Source organism: Camelus dromedarius, chromosome 21 (assembly GCF_036321535.1).
Source record: "Camelus dromedarius isolate mCamDro1 chromosome 21, mCamDro1.pat, whole genome shotgun sequence".
NCBI lineage: Eukaryota > Metazoa > Chordata > Mammalia > Artiodactyla > Camelidae > Camelus > Camelus dromedarius.
Window position 1 is genome coordinate 21362830 of NC_087456.1, and position 17048 is coordinate 21379877.

Below are 17048 nucleotides of genomic sequence, written 5' to 3' on the forward strand. Positions count from 1 at the left end.
GTATCTGAATGCAGGACTAGGCTTAGCACATGGGAAAAGGTGACAGGCAGAAGGCAGAGCTGCCCCCAGCAGCAGGAGCAGATGGATGCAGTTCACCTGGCAGGTGGGCCACAGCAAGATAGTCTGGAGCTGGGAAGGCAAAGACTGTGTCTATTCTGGTCCCTGTCCTGACCCCAGTGCCCAGCATAATGCCTGGTGCAGAAAGGCATTTTGCCAATATTTTTGCAATCAGCATATGGAGTGGAAGCTATTAAGACAAATTTTGTAGAACATTATCAAGGGAGCTGCAATCGTGATGAAAAATAAAGAGGGATTAAATTCTTCAGTCCTTCAAGTGAACTTTACAAACCACCCTCCTTACCTGACTTCAGCACGGAGAGGCCAAGCGCACTGTTGTCACTTCTCTCTGGGATATAAATGCCCAACTTTCCCTTTTTTGGGTGGAATTATCCCAGTGCTTTCACCTGTCCACCTGAGCTCTGAGTTCTCTTTGATCACTGCTTTGTGAAGCAGCCTGCACGCTAGGGCTGCGCAGGAGAGGCAGGGCAGCTGCAGGCGCCACCCTCACTCCCCACTGTGTTTTTACAACTGCTCAATCCTACCAACTTAGTAGATCTGGTGTGTGTGCAGCGTGGTTATCTCCCCTGGACTTTGAGCAGCAAACTATGAGACAGTGTTGAAATGATCAGTGTTCAAATGTTGCATCTAAACTCAGGGAACCAGGACAAGGGGCATTATGGTGGGCCACGCCAGCCCGGCACAGCACAAAGTAACACATTCAAGGAGAAAGTTTAAAGCCCTATCTCTTGCATCCTAATTAAGATACTAACAATATTAGTCCTTGGTTCAAGGACAGTGTTTAGGGCCACTGATCTCAGATTACAAAGCAAGCTTTACGGCAGTGTGTTAATAACGGGCCGGGAGAAAGAAGAGGGACACCTGCTAAGCGGGTTGATTTCACGCGGCTTGGTGATTAAGCTTGTGATCACCTGCTAACTGCCCTTTATTTAATAGCGGGTATTAAATGCACACGAAGTAAGGCACGCTAATTAGCCCGATGTAAAAGGCACTGACTGTCTGCAGGTGGTTTTTCAAGGAATTGATAAACTACGGCCCATGCAAATCCACCACTAAGGAGCCAAAATCCATTGAACTTGACTTTCCTTTTCACTTATTTAAGGTAAGAATCAGAGCAGGGAAGGTTCTTGCCCCAAATCACATCGCATGTGTGAGGATTAGAATTTGCAGCCAAAGCATTCATCCCCTGTTATTGGGCATACTGCATATGCCCCCTCCCCACCCGAGACCCCTCAGCACCTGTTTTCAGCCTCAAGCCTTCATACCTGTTCTTTAGGACCCTTAGAGCACCGGCGAACCACGACTGCACGGAAGCCGCGGCCGTCTGCCTGAGTGTGTTTTCCAGGCTTGAACATACTTGCCAAAAGATGAAATAAAGAAGACCTTCCCCTTCCTGGCACACAGGCGCTGCCAGAGGTGAAAGGGGAAGGAGGTGGGTTGGTCAGCGAGTCCCGAGAAGAGGCGGGGCCTCGGAGTCCGACCAATCAGAGTTCAGGGGCCCACACTGCCCTTCGGCTTAGCCCGCCTCCGCTCCCTGCCGCGGGGAGTAAGCGCGGAGACGCCCGCCGCTGGGAGCGCTGAGGGTCTGGGAGGTCAAGACCCACCGGCCGGCGATCCGGGCGCCGCGGCTGCCCTCAGACCTCCGGACCTCCATGGTCAGGGCTGCGGCTTTCTTTAGAGTAGAGGGAAGTGGAAGTTTGAGGCTCAGGAGAGACGGCGCCGCTCTGCCTGCCCAGCTCCCTGCACAATGCAGGCGCAGGCGTGGGGCGGCCAATGGGTGATTTTGTTTTTACTCCCCAGGGCGGGCTCCTTGGGGTTGGGCCGGTGGAAGCAAACATCGCCCACAATGGAGAAGGACTGTTCAACAGGAAACCCAAGGCTAGCAGGACTCTGGCAGCAGCAGCCTGGGTTGGGACAAGGGGAGTGGCAGTAGGCAGATGACTGAGCTCTCCCCTCCTCGGTGCTTCTCTGGGCCATTTGGCACCTGAGAGGAAGAGAAGGGCTGCATCTGCCCAACCAACACAAGCCGGCCAGTTGCTAGGTTGGAGCCACTGAACATCCAAGCTGAAAAGGAACTCAGCAGCCTGAGTCCAACCCCCTCACTTCATAACTGGGAAACTGAGTCCAGGGAGGGAGGGGGCAGTGACTTACCCCAGATCATGTGGCCAGGGAGCAACACATCTGGAATAAATGGTGAAGAGGACCAGAGCACTCCCTGCCCTCTGTTGTAACTGCCCTAGGGAAGGGTTACTCAACCCCGGCAGGACTGCCATTTTGGACCAGATAATTCGTTGTTATGAGGGCTGTCCTGTGCATTGTAGGGTGTTTAACAGCATCCCTGGCCTCCACCCAGTAATACCCCTTTCCCTCGTGTGACAACCAAATGTGTCTCCAGATATTAACCAAATGTTCCCTGCGGGGAAATTGTCCTCAGTGGAGAACCTATGCTGCAGGTCAGCGGTTCAACTTAAAGATGTGTTAAAATCACCTGGGGAGGTTGTTAAACGATTCAAGGATTCTGGCGTATGGCTGCATTTCTAACAAGTTCCCAGGTAAGGCTGCTGCTGGTGGTCCAGGGACCACAGTTTGAGAACCCTTGCTCTAGACTGGATTATAAGCTCTGAGAAGACTGGGCTATCTCTTGCTCCCCACGGTATCCCAGTGAGCCCCGAGCCTAGTTCTGGCAGATGCAGGGATCCCACCAGCAGTTGTTGAATAAACACCTGGGGCCAATTGAGGTGGGTGGCACTGTGGCCCTCCACAGAATCAAGGAAATAGGCAAAGAGAAAATGCCATCTCCAAGGATAAGAGGTGAGCAGAGAACCCCATAGCTTCTCTGCACGCAGACTGATAAGTTGGTCCTGTGAGAAAGCTGGATCCCCAAGCTGCCCTCCTGGTTATGACCCTCGGGGAGAAGGGTAGACCCATGACTCCACATCTGTGGTGTCCAAGATCCCAGCAGAAATGTGAATGCTCCAGCTTTAGGGTAGCCTGCTGCCCCCCAGTCAGGCCTGTGAAAGTCTCAGCAGCCCAATGTTACATTTAACAAACTCTCTTTTCTTGAGAGGGAGAAATTCCATCACCTCTTCTTCTCACAGTCTGCAAGCTACAGTCTAAACTCAAGCCAGACACAAGAGGCACCCCCACTCTGCAGCCTGAAGCCACACAGGGCAGTATCTCTGTCCCCCCAAAACTAACCTCCAAATCCTAGGACACCCTCTGTTTCCCCATCAAAACCCTGCTCTTCCTTCTTCAGGTGTCAGCAAAATCTCTCGTGCTATAGCAGCCTGGATTCATGCCCTCCCCTGAACTCCCACCCCAGGGCCTTGTTACCCCTGTGGGCTCATGGCCTGAGGGTAGTAGGTTGGTGGCTTCCTCTAGGCACTGTGCTAAGCACTTTGCATCATTTGTCTCATTAATCCTCACACCATTCCCACTTTACAGATGCAGATGAGAAAACTAAGGTTGAGTAACTTGTCTTCATCAAACAGCCAGTAAAAGGTGTGGTGGGCGGGTGGGGGACATGGCAGGACTCTGATGCACCCCACCCAGACCACCTCTAGTCCTTATGTGTGGTTACTGGGAGAGGATTTTCCTATACCATGAAACTGTGTGCTTCTGAGAGGCAGGGATTATGTCCTTTTCAGCCCCAAATCCCCACTGTGTCTTGTTTATAAAAGGTGGCCAGTAAACCACGGAACTGAATACTGTAACAGCTAAGCCCAGCGTGACAGAGAGCATGGGCTAAGGCTTAGGGAGACCAAACAGCTCTGCTCAAGGTCACCAGGTTATCAGCTAGCTCAGGCCTGAGACTCTCCTCACTGCTCTCATGGCCTCCACCGGCCCACGGAAGGCTGCTTGCTCGTCTATAAAATGGGGATAATAATGCCAACCTCACAGGCTCAAAGCAGGTACTTCCATAGTGTGTGTTCCTTCCCCTTCCTATAAACCTCTTATTACTATGCAGAACCTTCAGGCAAGAAGAGGATACCTGTCCCTATTAGATGACTTAGGCCTAGGCCATTGCCACAGACTGTGTGCATAAGCAGGCTGCGAGCAGGAAAGGGCATGCCACGGGCATCTGCTGTGCTCCCCGTGTGTCCTCCCCAAGGGCGGACACGGAGGACAAGGAAACACAAGGCCAGGTACGTCTTGGCTGTCAGCGTTTTGCAGTACGTGTCCCTGGAGTCCCCACTCCTCTGTTCTGAGAAGTTACTTTCTCAGCATTAGGTGGCAGAATTCTGTTTACTAAGCCTTCCCGTTTCCAAGGAGAGCTATATTTACCTCTTCCGTGTGGTCAGCTCCTGCTGGTGTAGAAAATATTCTGCCTAAATCAAAACATCAACATTTAGGAGAATGAAAAATTCAGAAGTAATACAATACAAAAGGAGAGTGTCTGCTTTCTTATGGTAGCACCTGAAATCAGAGGTTAACTGATCTATTCCAAAGTTTCCAAAAATATATTTTATCTAATTCAGTTGTTTTGTTTCTAGTGCACTTTCCCATAATCCTGGCAAAATACTTCGCTGAGAGAACTGGGGAAGGGGGAGATTTTATGAATGAAAGCATTTTTTTCTTGAAGCCACAGTAGCCTTCCTAAAAGAATGGTTAGCTTGCCTAGTAAGGAAAATGCAGTTTTTGTTGTAAACCAGCCTCATTCTTTTAAAAACCACAGCAACTGGAGGACGTGGTCATTTAGTTCTAAGAGGCTGAGCTTAGAGGGAAACCTGTTGAGCAAAAATTGACTACTCTGATGAGAAAAGGAATTACATGCAGTTTAAGTCCCTAAATTCTATATTGACGCTCTGGGCATGCACTTATGAGACTTGGGGAAAAAATTAGGAATTAGTTCAAGTTGAAGAACTCAGTTGTGCAATATGGTGACGTTTATCCTTAAAAGACTGACAAATGATGCCAATGGAACAATTCATTTTTTTACTTTTCTTTTGTCATTCTAGATATGACTTGCAAAGGACAATTTTAAATATAGGAGGTCAAGTAAAAGGGGTGCTTAGTTCTCTAGTATTGCTAAAAGGAACACCAGTCTATTTCACTGAACGTGTAGTATTTCTGTCATGCTTGGGGCAAAAATACAAGTTTGAAAACATACGATTCATTTTAAGATTGATACTAAAAGTTCAAGGGAAATTCTTTTCTTGTCATTTGAATGCAGTCTGTGATGTAACAAGAAGTCATTTTGTTATTTTAAAGTAAATAAGAGATTTGGATTGGTGCCTTTGAAAAATAAGTATAAACTTGCTTTTGGATCAAAAGGTGGTTCAGCAGACATTGCCTGTGACTATGAGCTGGATTCTTCGCAGGCACAAGGAACAAGAAAAAGTCCTGTACCTGCTGAAGTTCATGCTCTAGTAGGACAGACAAACAGATGAACAAATAACACCCTTCCAATGATAGATACAATAATATATGTACACAGATGGAAGAGAAGTGTGCAAAGGTGAGAGTGGTAAGTCTGCCACAAAGACTTCACAGAGGAGGGGTCACTGAGTAGGGTTTTTAAGGATGAATAGGAGTTTACCAGGGAGAAAATACTGGTGGGATGGGGACACATCTAGGGAGAAAAGAGTAAAGGCATGAAAGTAAGAAAGTGGAGGGTGTAGGCAAAGAACCACAAGAATCTACATCCATGTTCAGCATAAGAGTTAATGATTACAGACTTTGGATTGCAGACATTTAATTTCTTTCTGTATTAGCTGAAAGGAGTTCCCACTTTATCTCTTTTATAAACTGTTACTTTCTCATGATGAAGCTGACTTAGCAGTTTTAATGCAGAAATCTTGTTTGCAACTCAGGTGACCTTTTCGTAAATCACATGCCAAGAGGTGTGAGGTAACGAAATATATTTGGGATATAAGTATTTCATGGTTGTGTGAGAAAAAGGTGGCCTGGACAGGAGATTACGCAAAACCAACATCCCACTGCAGCTGCCCTTGGTGGTTTGGTTGCTTCGGCAAACATGCCCTCAGATTGAGATAGTGTGGCAGACTGCCAGCTATGTTTTCCTCTTCTTTCTCTATGACCTTGCTATTTTAGTTGGAGAAGCCCAGCTAAACACTGCATTTCTTGGCCCTCCCTGCAGCTCAGCATGACAGGGTAATTAGGTGCTGGTAAGAGCTGTAAGTGTATTTGAGGCAGAGCCATTTTGTGGCTCAGACCTTTGTGTGAATTGGGAAAAGACATCTATTACTCAAAATGCTGTCAGAAAATAAATGTAATATACTGCTTTTGTTACAAGGCACCTCACTGCTGTCTGCTAGAAAGCACTTGTAAATAAAAATACAAATCCATGATGTCAATGCTGTGAATGGCATCTTTGTCCAGTGCACCACCTGCACAAGAGCACATGGGTCCTCCATGTGTGTAGAATACTATGTAGAGAGTCCTGAGTCAGCTGGGAAGCATGCACCTTTTGCCCTTCCCCTTCCTTTTCATGCTTCCTGGGACACAGACCTGATCGCTGGACTCTGGGAGCCATTTTAGACCATGAAGTGATCTTAAGGATGGAAGTCAGAGATGATGGAGAAAGACAGAAGGATCTTGCATTCACCATGGAGCCGCCAGCCCAGCCCTGGATTACTTACTCCCAAACTTCCTTTGTATGACAGGAAAATAAACTTCTATATTATTTAATCCACTGTTATTTTGGGTTTTCTAATACATAAAGCCTAACATAATCCTAACTAATTGAGAAAGTTGGGGGAGAAGAGAATATATCAAGTCCCCCAGTGGAACAAATGCTCAGTCTTCAAAATTTTCAATGCTGTATTACTGTTCCATGTCTGAAACATTTATATGATAAAGAAACATTTTCCTGCTGCTCCAATCACAGAAAGGTATGTTCTCAAAAGGCAGACACAGTTCAGTAGGTGAGCCCTCAAGAGGTGTTGTCAAGGATGGAGTCATTGCTCTTGAAAACAGAGAAGGGTTTTGTCCCACTTGGCTCCAACTATTCAGATGGTTTCTGTAAATTAGATGAGATGAGAAGCAATTTTGTAATGCCTGTCAAAATGGAAAATACAGATGGCCTTTGGCCCAGGAGTTCTAGTTCTACGAATTTATCCCCACAAAATACTGAATTTACATATGTAAAATGCCATATGTACAAGAATATTCACTGTAGCTTTTTTTTTTTTTTTTTGTAAAAGCAGAAGATTGAAATAATCTAAATGTTCATCACTTAGGGACTGTGAAATAAGCTGTGACATTCATACAGTGAATACATACAGAAGGTTGTTTAAAAAAAAAGGTAAGTTTATATGCTGCTATGGAAAGATCTCCACGATATATAGTTCAGTGAAAAAAATAGGGTGCAGGAAAAGATATGTGATTAACGGTGCCATTGCTGTGGACCAAAGGACATATACATCCACGTGGAAGGCTGTCTCTGAGAGTTCCCCCGGACACTGGCGACAGTGACCTCCTGCAGGGAGGCAACAAACTTTCACTGGAAAAGCTTTTTGTACCTTGAAAAAATATTTTTTTACCCAGTTCAGGTACTAGCTACTGAAAAACAAAATAATTATACTGTTTTTAAAATATGAAAAACCACAAGAGTGACAGTCCTCCCTGAAATCCCACTCCAGAGGTGAGTCAGACACCTCACAGCACCAGAGCTGCACTAATGCTCTCAGCAGCTGTGGCCGGGATGTCGCTGCATGACTCCCTAGTGGCCAAGAAGCCCCTGAAACAAAGGTGAATCTGAAACCCACAGGCATCTGAGGGCCAGGTGCCTGGTGAACATATGAAACAGGGTAAACAAAGCTGGCTGGGCTGTGAGAGAAACAGTGCTGCCAGAGAACTGGTCCAAATGGGGCCATCCTTTCCGTGAATGTGGTTCCTGCTGCCACCTCTGTACAAATGACAGATACCTGCATGTCTCTAGCCCAGCCCTCCCTCCTCTGAGCTCCAGACACACACACCGACCTACCTACCAATTCGACTGTTCCTCAGTGTGTATCTGAAGTTTTACTTGTCCCCCTAAACTTTGTCTCTTCTGGGGTTCCATCTCACGGTAGCTGGCGGTACCCACCTTCCAACTGCTGAGCCAAAAACCCAGGCCATGTCTTTGAAACCTCTCTCCTACATTTCACCCACAGCCAATCTGTCCTGGAGTTCTGGCAGCTTTACCTCCAAAGTACATCCCAAATCCATCTCCACCACCACCATCTGCCCAGGTTACCAGGTTCTGGTGGTCTCCCTGGACTACAGCCCAGTTTACTCGCCCCTGCTCTGCAGCCTCCAACACACTTTGCAGCCAGAGTCATCTTCTGGAAATGCAGATCTGACCCTGTCACACCCCCTATTAAAACCCTTAAATAGAGGGAAGGGTATAGCTCAGGGGAAGAGTGTGTGCTTAGCATGCACAAGGTCCTGGGTTCAATTCACAGTACCTCTACTAAAAAATAAACCTAAATTACCTCCCCCACCCAAAAAAACAAAACCAAACCCTTAAATAGCTTCCTGACACTCTGGGGACAAAGCAACACTTGTTAATGTACCTTCAAGGCCTGTGTAGCCTGACCTGCCCACCACTCCTCCCCCACCCCCTCCAATCTCCTTTCAGTCCTGTGTGCTCACCTGCTCCCTCCCTGGACTCCCTGTAGTCCAGCTCCCTACTGCAGGGCTTTGTAGAAAGGCTGGTCCCTCTGTCTGCGATGCTTTTCCCACCCCTTCTCAGCTCCTAACTCCCATTCATCCTTCAGATTTCAGATCAAGCCTCCCTCCTCTGGGCTTCTTTCAGCACGGCACACCTCTTCCTCCTAGCCCTTGTCCAGCACATCTGTCCAAGAGGTGACATGGTATGGGCCGCCCCCACTGGAAGTAGAAGTTGAGGGTAGAGGCCAGGTCTGCTTTGCCCCCGTGTGTCCCTAGTGCCTGGCATTTACTGAATGTTCAGTAAATATTTGTTGAAGGAATGAATTTAAAAATCCTTTGAATGACAGTGTTGAAAATGATCAGAACTTTTGAACAAAAAGATGGCTGAATTCACCTTGAGGAATTATAGATGACCTACTTCTCAGCCTAGTTTGTAGAGATGGGCCAGTATCCCGGGTGCACTGCAAACATCAGGGTTTGGGGTCTAAAAAGATGAGGATCAGACTCAGGAGGCTGATGAACACAATGAGGTGGGGTGTCTGCCAGCCTTCCCTCAGCAACTCCCCCACAACAAACCCAGGCAGGTGGTGACAACCTCACAGCCAGAAAATGCTCTTAAGGTCATGGAAAACTTCTCACTACTTAGCACTTATCACATACCTGGCCTTGGGTCAAGTGCATTACAGACTGAATCCCAACTGTCCTCCCACAGTAGAGGCCAAGAGGGTGGACACCGCCCTAAGCCTGCTGAGAAAGGCCAGCTCTGGCCGCAGGTGGGAATTCCTCCCTCTGCCCTGGTGTCCCATGTCTTCCTGACAGTGATTCAGACTCACAGGAGCTGAGAACCTTCTGTGCTTCTTCTGGGGGAGGCAGCCACAGGCATACAACTGTGTGCCCCCGAGACGTAGGGCTGGGGGTCAGTGTGCTTCCTCAGCCTCGGCCCCTCACCACCCTCCCCAGCCTTGCTGCTCCTCCTGGGTGGAAGGTGAAAGGAACATCAAGCAGAGGGGAAACCAGATGGTTCCCCTTCCGCTCCAGGCCAGCCTGCCAAGGAAGGCAATGCAAATGGGGAACGTTCCTCCAACAACGCTCACCGCTCACCGACAGCCGCACAAGCCTGGGGCTCCCAGGGGCTTCCCAAACGTGATGCTGGAAACTTCCAGGCCTGTTCACCATAGCAGAGGCCACTCTGGCTCAGGATGGATGGGGGAGAACCCTGGGTGGGGGGGTGCTCCCTGATTGCGCAGCCCAGCACAAGGCCAGCCTCTCCATCCACAGCCATTTCCCTTGAACCCCCGTGGCCGGTGCCCTGGGGCAAAGCCAGCTGGGATGAACTCTGCACTGGGGTGAGAGCTGTGTTTATCTCTCTGCAAGATCTGGGCCAAGCCCTGGAGAGCAGCCTGGGGCCAGCACCCGGGGAAAGGAAAAATGTCATTTGTAGGCAAAAACAAAGGAAAGTAAACATGTAAAAACAGTGGGGGTGGGGGTAGCCTTCTCATGGAGAACTCTGTTCTGGGGCCTGAGTGAGGCACATCACTACCTGCCTTGGAGGGTCTCCCCGCCCCCGGCCCCCAACTACACATGTACGTGTAGAGATGGATGGCAAGAGTACCCTTAGTGACTGCTGCTCTGATGCCACCCTGCGTGGAGTCGGGAGCCAGCTCAGCTGGGGGTCAGGTACTAAGTGCCCGCTTTGAATCCTGGCCCTACTGCTCACCAGCCATGCAAGCTTAGGCCAGTGACTTCAACTGTCCAAGCCACAGTCTCCCCACCTGTGAGATGGACAGAATAAAGTACCTCCCTTACTGAGTTAACGCAGCTAAAGTGGCCACACAGGGGACTATTTTCACAGGCATTCACTTTTTTTTTGAATCCTGAGAACACTACAGGTGAGGGAGAGGGCCTTAGCCTGAAGATGAGGGAACTTTCCCTGAGAAAGTGCTATCTGAACCAAGATGGGAAGTTAAGGAGCGACCCTTGCAAGAGGGAAATGCATAGGGTTTCCAGGGTGAATATGAGGTCCGAAGGCCAGTGTGGCTGGAAGGCAGAAAGTGTGGGAAAGCGCAGCCTGGGATAAGGAGGCTGCTCTGGGCTCTGAGGCCTGAGTGAAGGGAGCATTAGCACCTACCTGGAGGGTCTGGATAGGTGAAGGGGGGGCCATATGGGTGGGCTGGCTGGCCCAGAGCAGCTTCAGAGAGGGGATGGTGACCTCCACAGATTCTAAATGTCCCTGTGCTGGGGAGTGGGGGCTACCACAAACTCATTTATACAAACTTCCATGCAGACTTTTAGTTAAACAGTATAAGGGCGATCAGATTCTCCACACCGCAGAGTTCACACACTCTGGCTAGGGGAGTTTCATTTGAAGTCCTGTTCCATCTCACGTTCTACCAATTAAAATAAGAGCTGTCATGACCGGGACATTGTGCTGTACATCAGAAATTGACACATTGTAACTGACAGTACTTCAATAAAAAAAGCAATTAAAAAAATAAAATAAAATAAGAGCTGTCAAGTTTTCTACTGGTTCTAAATTACCAGAGAAAAACCAGAGTGGAACACAATTCACTGCCTTTGAGGAAAAAACATTACTTTCTGTGGAATTTCAGTACCTGGCATTGTCTATGAGGAAAGAAAGACTTCTATTTCAGGAGATAATAGGAATGGGCCATATAATACACTTATTTGATTTACTTCCCACCATTAACCAAACCCTGCCCCCCTCTCCCCTCCCCAAGCCTGCTTTTCCTTAACAATATGCTCTTCATCTGGAAGCTTCCTCAATAGTGTGTAACAGGAGAGCACAGTGAGCTGGGCCACCGCTCTGCTCCGTAACCTGAGCTGGCTTTCTTGTCTGTGCTTCACACAGAGCAGCCCCAAGCACTAGGGTCAGAGTTCAGGGAATATTCTGGGTTGTTGATGTCCTGGTTGTTGTTTGCTTGTATCAATGTCTAGGTTGCAAAGAGAAATAAAAAGTCACAAACAGCTAAAACTATTTCTGGAGTTCAACCAGAGATCCAGGGACAACTTGGAAATTAAGATGTTCCATTTTGACAGTGTGACTGTGACCCTGAAAACTGTCCGTGGGAAGGAGGCACAGAACCGCAAGGGCAGGGGGCCGCCTTCCCCCAGCTGGTGGCCAGGCCTGTCCGCTCCTGCCTCCTCGCAGGGATAACTTGGTTCACAGAAAGACTGGAAAGTGGTAAAGTACATCCATTCTCCCCACCGAGAGTTAGTAAGAGAGTCAGACTTCCCTGGGCCCTTGGCATTCACGGCAGGGATTAATCATGGAGCTTGGCACTGGAACCAAAATATTTCTCTTATTTACCAAAAGGTCCAAGTCTCTCCAGTTTTAACACGAAGAGTAGTACCAACGGAAAGTCACACCCAATGTACCAAAGGTCATTCATTCCACACGGGAAGCCAAGTCCCAAGCTGAGCTTCGGGGGGACAATCTGAGGTTGCGGTCCTCGGGGAAGTGGGGTGGGCCCACGCCCAGCCGCCCGAGGAACACTGCGTGGGTCTTTGACTCCCGCCCCCTCACGGCTCTTGTCGCAGGCCACAGCCTGGCTAGAGCTCACAGCCCTTCCATCAGTGTGTCTCTGGGCACCATCACCCACCGTGAGGAAGCCCAAAGAAGCCCTGGACTAGAACATGGGGGGTAGCAAGACTCCTTACGCACATCATCTTGTGGACTACAGTAACCCTGAGAAATAAGGGGTAGTTTTTTCTTGTTTTAAAGCAATTTAAGAGGGGAGGGTATAGCTCAAGTGGTAGAGCGCATGTTTAGCATGCACAAGGTTCTGGGTTCAATCCCCAGTATCTCCTCTAAAAATAAATAAACCTAATTACCTCCCTCCCCCTACTAAAAAAAAAAAAAAAAAGATTTAAAAATGAAGCTCAGTGGAGAGGAATACAGCTCAGTGGTAGAGCCCATGCTTAGCATGCACAAGGTCCTGGCTAATCTCCAGTATCTCTATTTAAAAAAAAAAGAAGAAAAAGAAGAAGAAGCTCAGAGAGGCTAAGTGGTCTGCCTGAATTAACCCAGCTTGTAAATGCCAAAAAGACATTTTAATTCAATCTGTTTTTCAGTCTTTCTAAAGGCAGCAAAAACTCCTGACCTGGGACAAAGCTTATGGTCCCCACTTGTGGGTTGGCTACAGAATCCTCTGGAAAGTCCTTGAACTCCTCAAATACAAGAACATTTTCTTCCTCCTAATGCAAGCACTTTCAGCTGGGCTTGGAGAGCTTAACAGGTGTGGCTCTGCAGTAGCTGAACAGTGCACTAAATTGGCTTCTTACAAGAACGGTGCCCACTGCCAGACAGCGAAAGCCAAGACAAAGACAATAGAGTCCAGTGGACAGGAAGACTCCACTCCAGCTCCTTGAGCCCACCTGGAGGAACGCTTGTAGGCTAGACTTTAGAGTGACAATAGCTGCTCTCTGGTGACAAAGGATGAACTATGACCTCTCTCAGGAAAGTAATCTGAGTCATTCCTTAGTATCTGTGGGAAATTGGTCCCAGGACCCTCTGGATACCAAAATCCATGGATGTTCAGGTCCCTTATATAAAACAGCATAGAACAGTCGGCCCTCTGTCTTGGTGGAGTCCACATCCATGGACTCAAAACCCAGAGATACAGAGGCTAACTGTAACATTGATGGCATAAGAGGCTGTTTCAGTTTGAACTTGGTTTGCACAATCGTGTATTTAATTATACAACCAAAGTCAGGATTGTACAGTTCTCTTCTTGGCAAGAGAGCATCTGCTGCTCCCTCCTCAGGCAAGGGGATGGGGTGGCTGGATCTTTGGCAAAGCTCTGGATCCCTCCTGGGAGAACTGCTGGGGTGATTCTCCCTGCTGCAACCTCCCCAGCTGACCACACAGTTCCCTGGAGCCTCTGCTCCTAGACCACTGGGCCCAGGCCAAGAACCACACGGGAAGCCCACAGGTGACCCCATGGGGCCAGCTGGGCTGGGTGATTACATTTCTGCCTCAACCCTGGGCCCTCGACCTCTGCCTGGGGTTTTGCTCCCCATATCCTAGGCCAGGCCCTTCACTTTGTGTGCAGCTGCCCTCAGTGACCTGGCATAGGCTGCGGGCCCCACCCAGGCCCCACCCAAACTGACCACTCCCCACTATTTCCATTTCTGAAGATCCCTTTGGATTCTTAACTACAGAATCATCACATAGCAGAGCTGTAAGAAGTCCTGCAGGTTACGTAGCCCAACCTCCTCACTCCATGGATGAGGTCCACAGAGGAGACACATTAATGGCAGAGTTGGGACATAAGCTGGGTCTTCTTTCTATGTCAGTTCTCTTTCCACATCACTGTATTACCTCTCAAAGGAATGAATCACTCATGATGGGATGAAGGGCCCTATCAGAGGTGGGTTTTAAGCATGGGAACCTAGAGGCTCCTTAAGTCACCACAGGCCTGCTCCATCTGTGCTCACTCCAGCCCCAGTGGGTAAGCTCCGGACTGTTTCTTCAGCAGGAGAGCAGCTCACATTGAGCTCTCCATTATTTTGAAAGTCCAGTTGTGTTCCATGTCTTTGAGTAACTCAGCTCAAGGATGGAGAAATGGAATCTGGACAGTCCCTGCCTTCGCATGTCTGGGCAGGGCCAGGAAGCTGGAAGTCAAGGTGCAGGTGAGCCATCACTAGGCCTGGGCCTGCTGGGCTCTTATGTCCATGGGTATGTTGCTGTGCATTGATGACACGGGGGCTCCCTGAGACCTCCAGCTGGTGCTGGATTTAGACAGCAGACATGAACCAGGACACTACAGGAGGAGGGTGGGGTAGGCATTCCACCTCCTCCAATGGTTGGATGCCCTTTCTCTAAAGGTCCCTCTGTCAAAAGAGCCCCGACTCATTCGCTTCCCACAGACATCCCACTCCCATAAGTCTGAACCAGCCAGTGTGCTTGAGGCATAGCTGAGAGGCAGGTGGGATCACACAGGGAGCATGTGGGTTGGAGCAGATGGTGTTGAGGTTCACCCTGGCTGCCTTGCTGAGCAGTTATTTTCCATGAAAGACTTGTCTTTCTTGGAACTGGAGGTGGAGGAACCTCTTGTTCTCAGGCTGGGCCAGTTCAGTTTATCCACTAGTCACTCACACCAAAGGACACTGGTGGCAGCTTGGTTCACACTTAGCAAACATAGACATAAAACTCATCCATGGCAGACACACGCCTGCCACAGGGCCTCAGCACTTGCTTTTCCCTTGGCCTGCTGCACAGTCGCTCCAGATAGCAGCTTGCCACTCCCTTAATCTTCAGTATTATTTAAACATCCCCTCTCATGAGACCTTCTCTTTTTACCAGACCCGCCCCTCCTCTCTTCAGTGCTTTATTTTGCTCCATGGCACACATCACTTTCTAATATACTTTATATTTTACAAATTTAGTTTGCTTATTGTCCATCTTTCCCCCAGCAAAACTGCAGACTCTGTGAAGGCATGTTCCCTGCTTAGGATCCCTGCGTGCCCAGGGCAGAGCCTGCACACTATTGGCAGTCCGCATGCATTGCCCACAGCTGCTCAGGGAAATGCCAGAAGTATTCACCTGGCCCTCCTAGGTGCGGAAATTTGGGAAAGAAAAACCACTGAACACTTCCAGAGCTTTTTGATAAGTCAGACCTATTGGGGCCAGTGACAGGCCCCCACAGCATCCCTAAGCCCTGACTCCCTGAAAGAAGGAACCACCACACTGAAGAAAATAATTACTTTCCGGAGCAGTGAGGCTTCTTGCAAATGTTTACTTTAAATAATGCTGAGAAGGCTTTGTTCATAAGGGAAGATTGGTCAGGCCTTGAAAGACAGATGGGACCTAGAGGGAGCGATATAGTGAGCAGAGGTAGGGAGATGGCGAGTGCGAGCTGCACTGGGTTCATTTGGCTGTGTTGCAAGGTTTGCTTAGAGCAGTAGTAAGGCTTGGGAGAAAAACAGCTTTGAGACAGATTTTAAATGGTCTATGGAGCAAGGACAGGGAATTTAGACTGCTATTCCACTTCTACTGGGAGTAGTTTATAGACCACATTTGGAATTTAAACTTATTGTCATTTGGTACTGATTTTTGCAATGAACGTTCTTTTAAATAGCTCATTAAGAAGGGACAATAGTTCTGCTTTTTATAGTATTTCTTTTTTCCTTGCTTTCATAAGGTCAGCCTGACCTGGGTGGGCATCATTTGACTTGGCTTTAGTGTAGCCAAACAATTATGCACTGGCAGGAGAGCTCTGAGTTGCTTTGATTTATGTGTGGAAAAAGCCACTATCTGAAAGTTCCTTCATTTTCAAAGGCACAGACTGGCCTGTCTGTCATATAAAGGGTCCCAGTGACCTCTGGAAGAAGAGGATTTGAATTGTACAGTGTTAAGAATGAAGGGAAATTTGTTTTTAATAGAAACAATATCCCAGATCCTCTTTGATGGTATTACAGAATTTTTTTTTGCAATTTTCCTGGGATTGAGGGCAGTGTTGCATATGGTGGGAAACTGTTAACTAAAGTCATGCGTCTCTGTATAGTGTGTCATAACATTAAAATTTACTTTTTAGTGTGAAAAAAAAATTATGCTGAATTCAGAGGAGTCTGCAGAGTGGCACTGAAACAGGCATAAATGCCAATGTTCCCAACAATTTCCTAGACCAACTCATAAATCCCAGCAAAGCCCATGTACTGTATGCTGAGTTGCCAAACGCATAGGGCCCCCTAACCTCCTCCCAACCCTCCTCCACGTGCTGAACCCTCACCGAGCTAGGGGAGGCAGGGCAGAGACAGTCTTCCCATCCAAGCGCCAGGGGCCCACCCAGGCTTTGTGGAGCCTGCAGTTTATACAGTGGAGCAGAGTGAAGGGGGTCGGGACGCAGCTTTAAGAAAAAGAAGTCAAAATTAGGATCACATCATTGCTAGAGCCCACTGCCCGCACCCCTATACCCAAAGCTTCAGAATGGGCCGAGCAAGTCAGGGGCCAGAGCTCAAGTTCACAGCTTCCTGCCAGAGAGGGAAGCCGAATGGGTCTCGGATCTCTGCTGAGCTAATCCTCAGACTGATCACATTTCTCGGCTTCTGCTACCGGCGAACTCTTAACCTTCAGCCCAATTTCAATTCTTTTGTGCTCTCAGCTGAGCGAGTTGGCCTTCTCTCCCGAGAACAGAGCAAGAGGCGGGAGAGAAAAATTGGGGCGGCGGACAGAGATGGAAAGAAAGCACGTTTCAACTAAAAGACTTGAGATGGGTTTTAGGATTCTGGTGACAAACAGGTGCGTTTCACTGCGTTGAGCGAGACGCACCCCTGAAAGCAATACTTTCCGGGATAACCAGTCAAGGGGACCCCGCTGCCCAGGCCTGCGAGTG

The 17048-nt window shown here is 48.5% G+C and overlaps 1 protein-coding gene across 6 annotated transcripts in view; it reads right to left on the reverse strand.

Moving 5' to 3' along the window:
• Positions 1-17048, reverse strand: part of EPHX1 (epoxide hydrolase 1) — a 36628-nt gene that overhangs the window by 19064 nt on the left and 516 nt on the right. Inside the window, exon 1 of one of the 6 annotated variants that reach the window (XM_064477261.1) lies at positions 16446-16463. The exons of 2 other annotated variants lie outside the window; for them this stretch is intronic. The gene's annotated coding sequence lies outside the window, so the exon portion shown is untranslated. Of the gene's footprint in view, positions 1-361; positions 418-1343; positions 1551-4362; positions 4381-16445; positions 16464-17048 lie in introns of those variants that run through there. 3 more of the 6 variants (XM_010992603.3, XM_010992579.3, XM_010992595.3) reach the window with 3 other exon arrangements.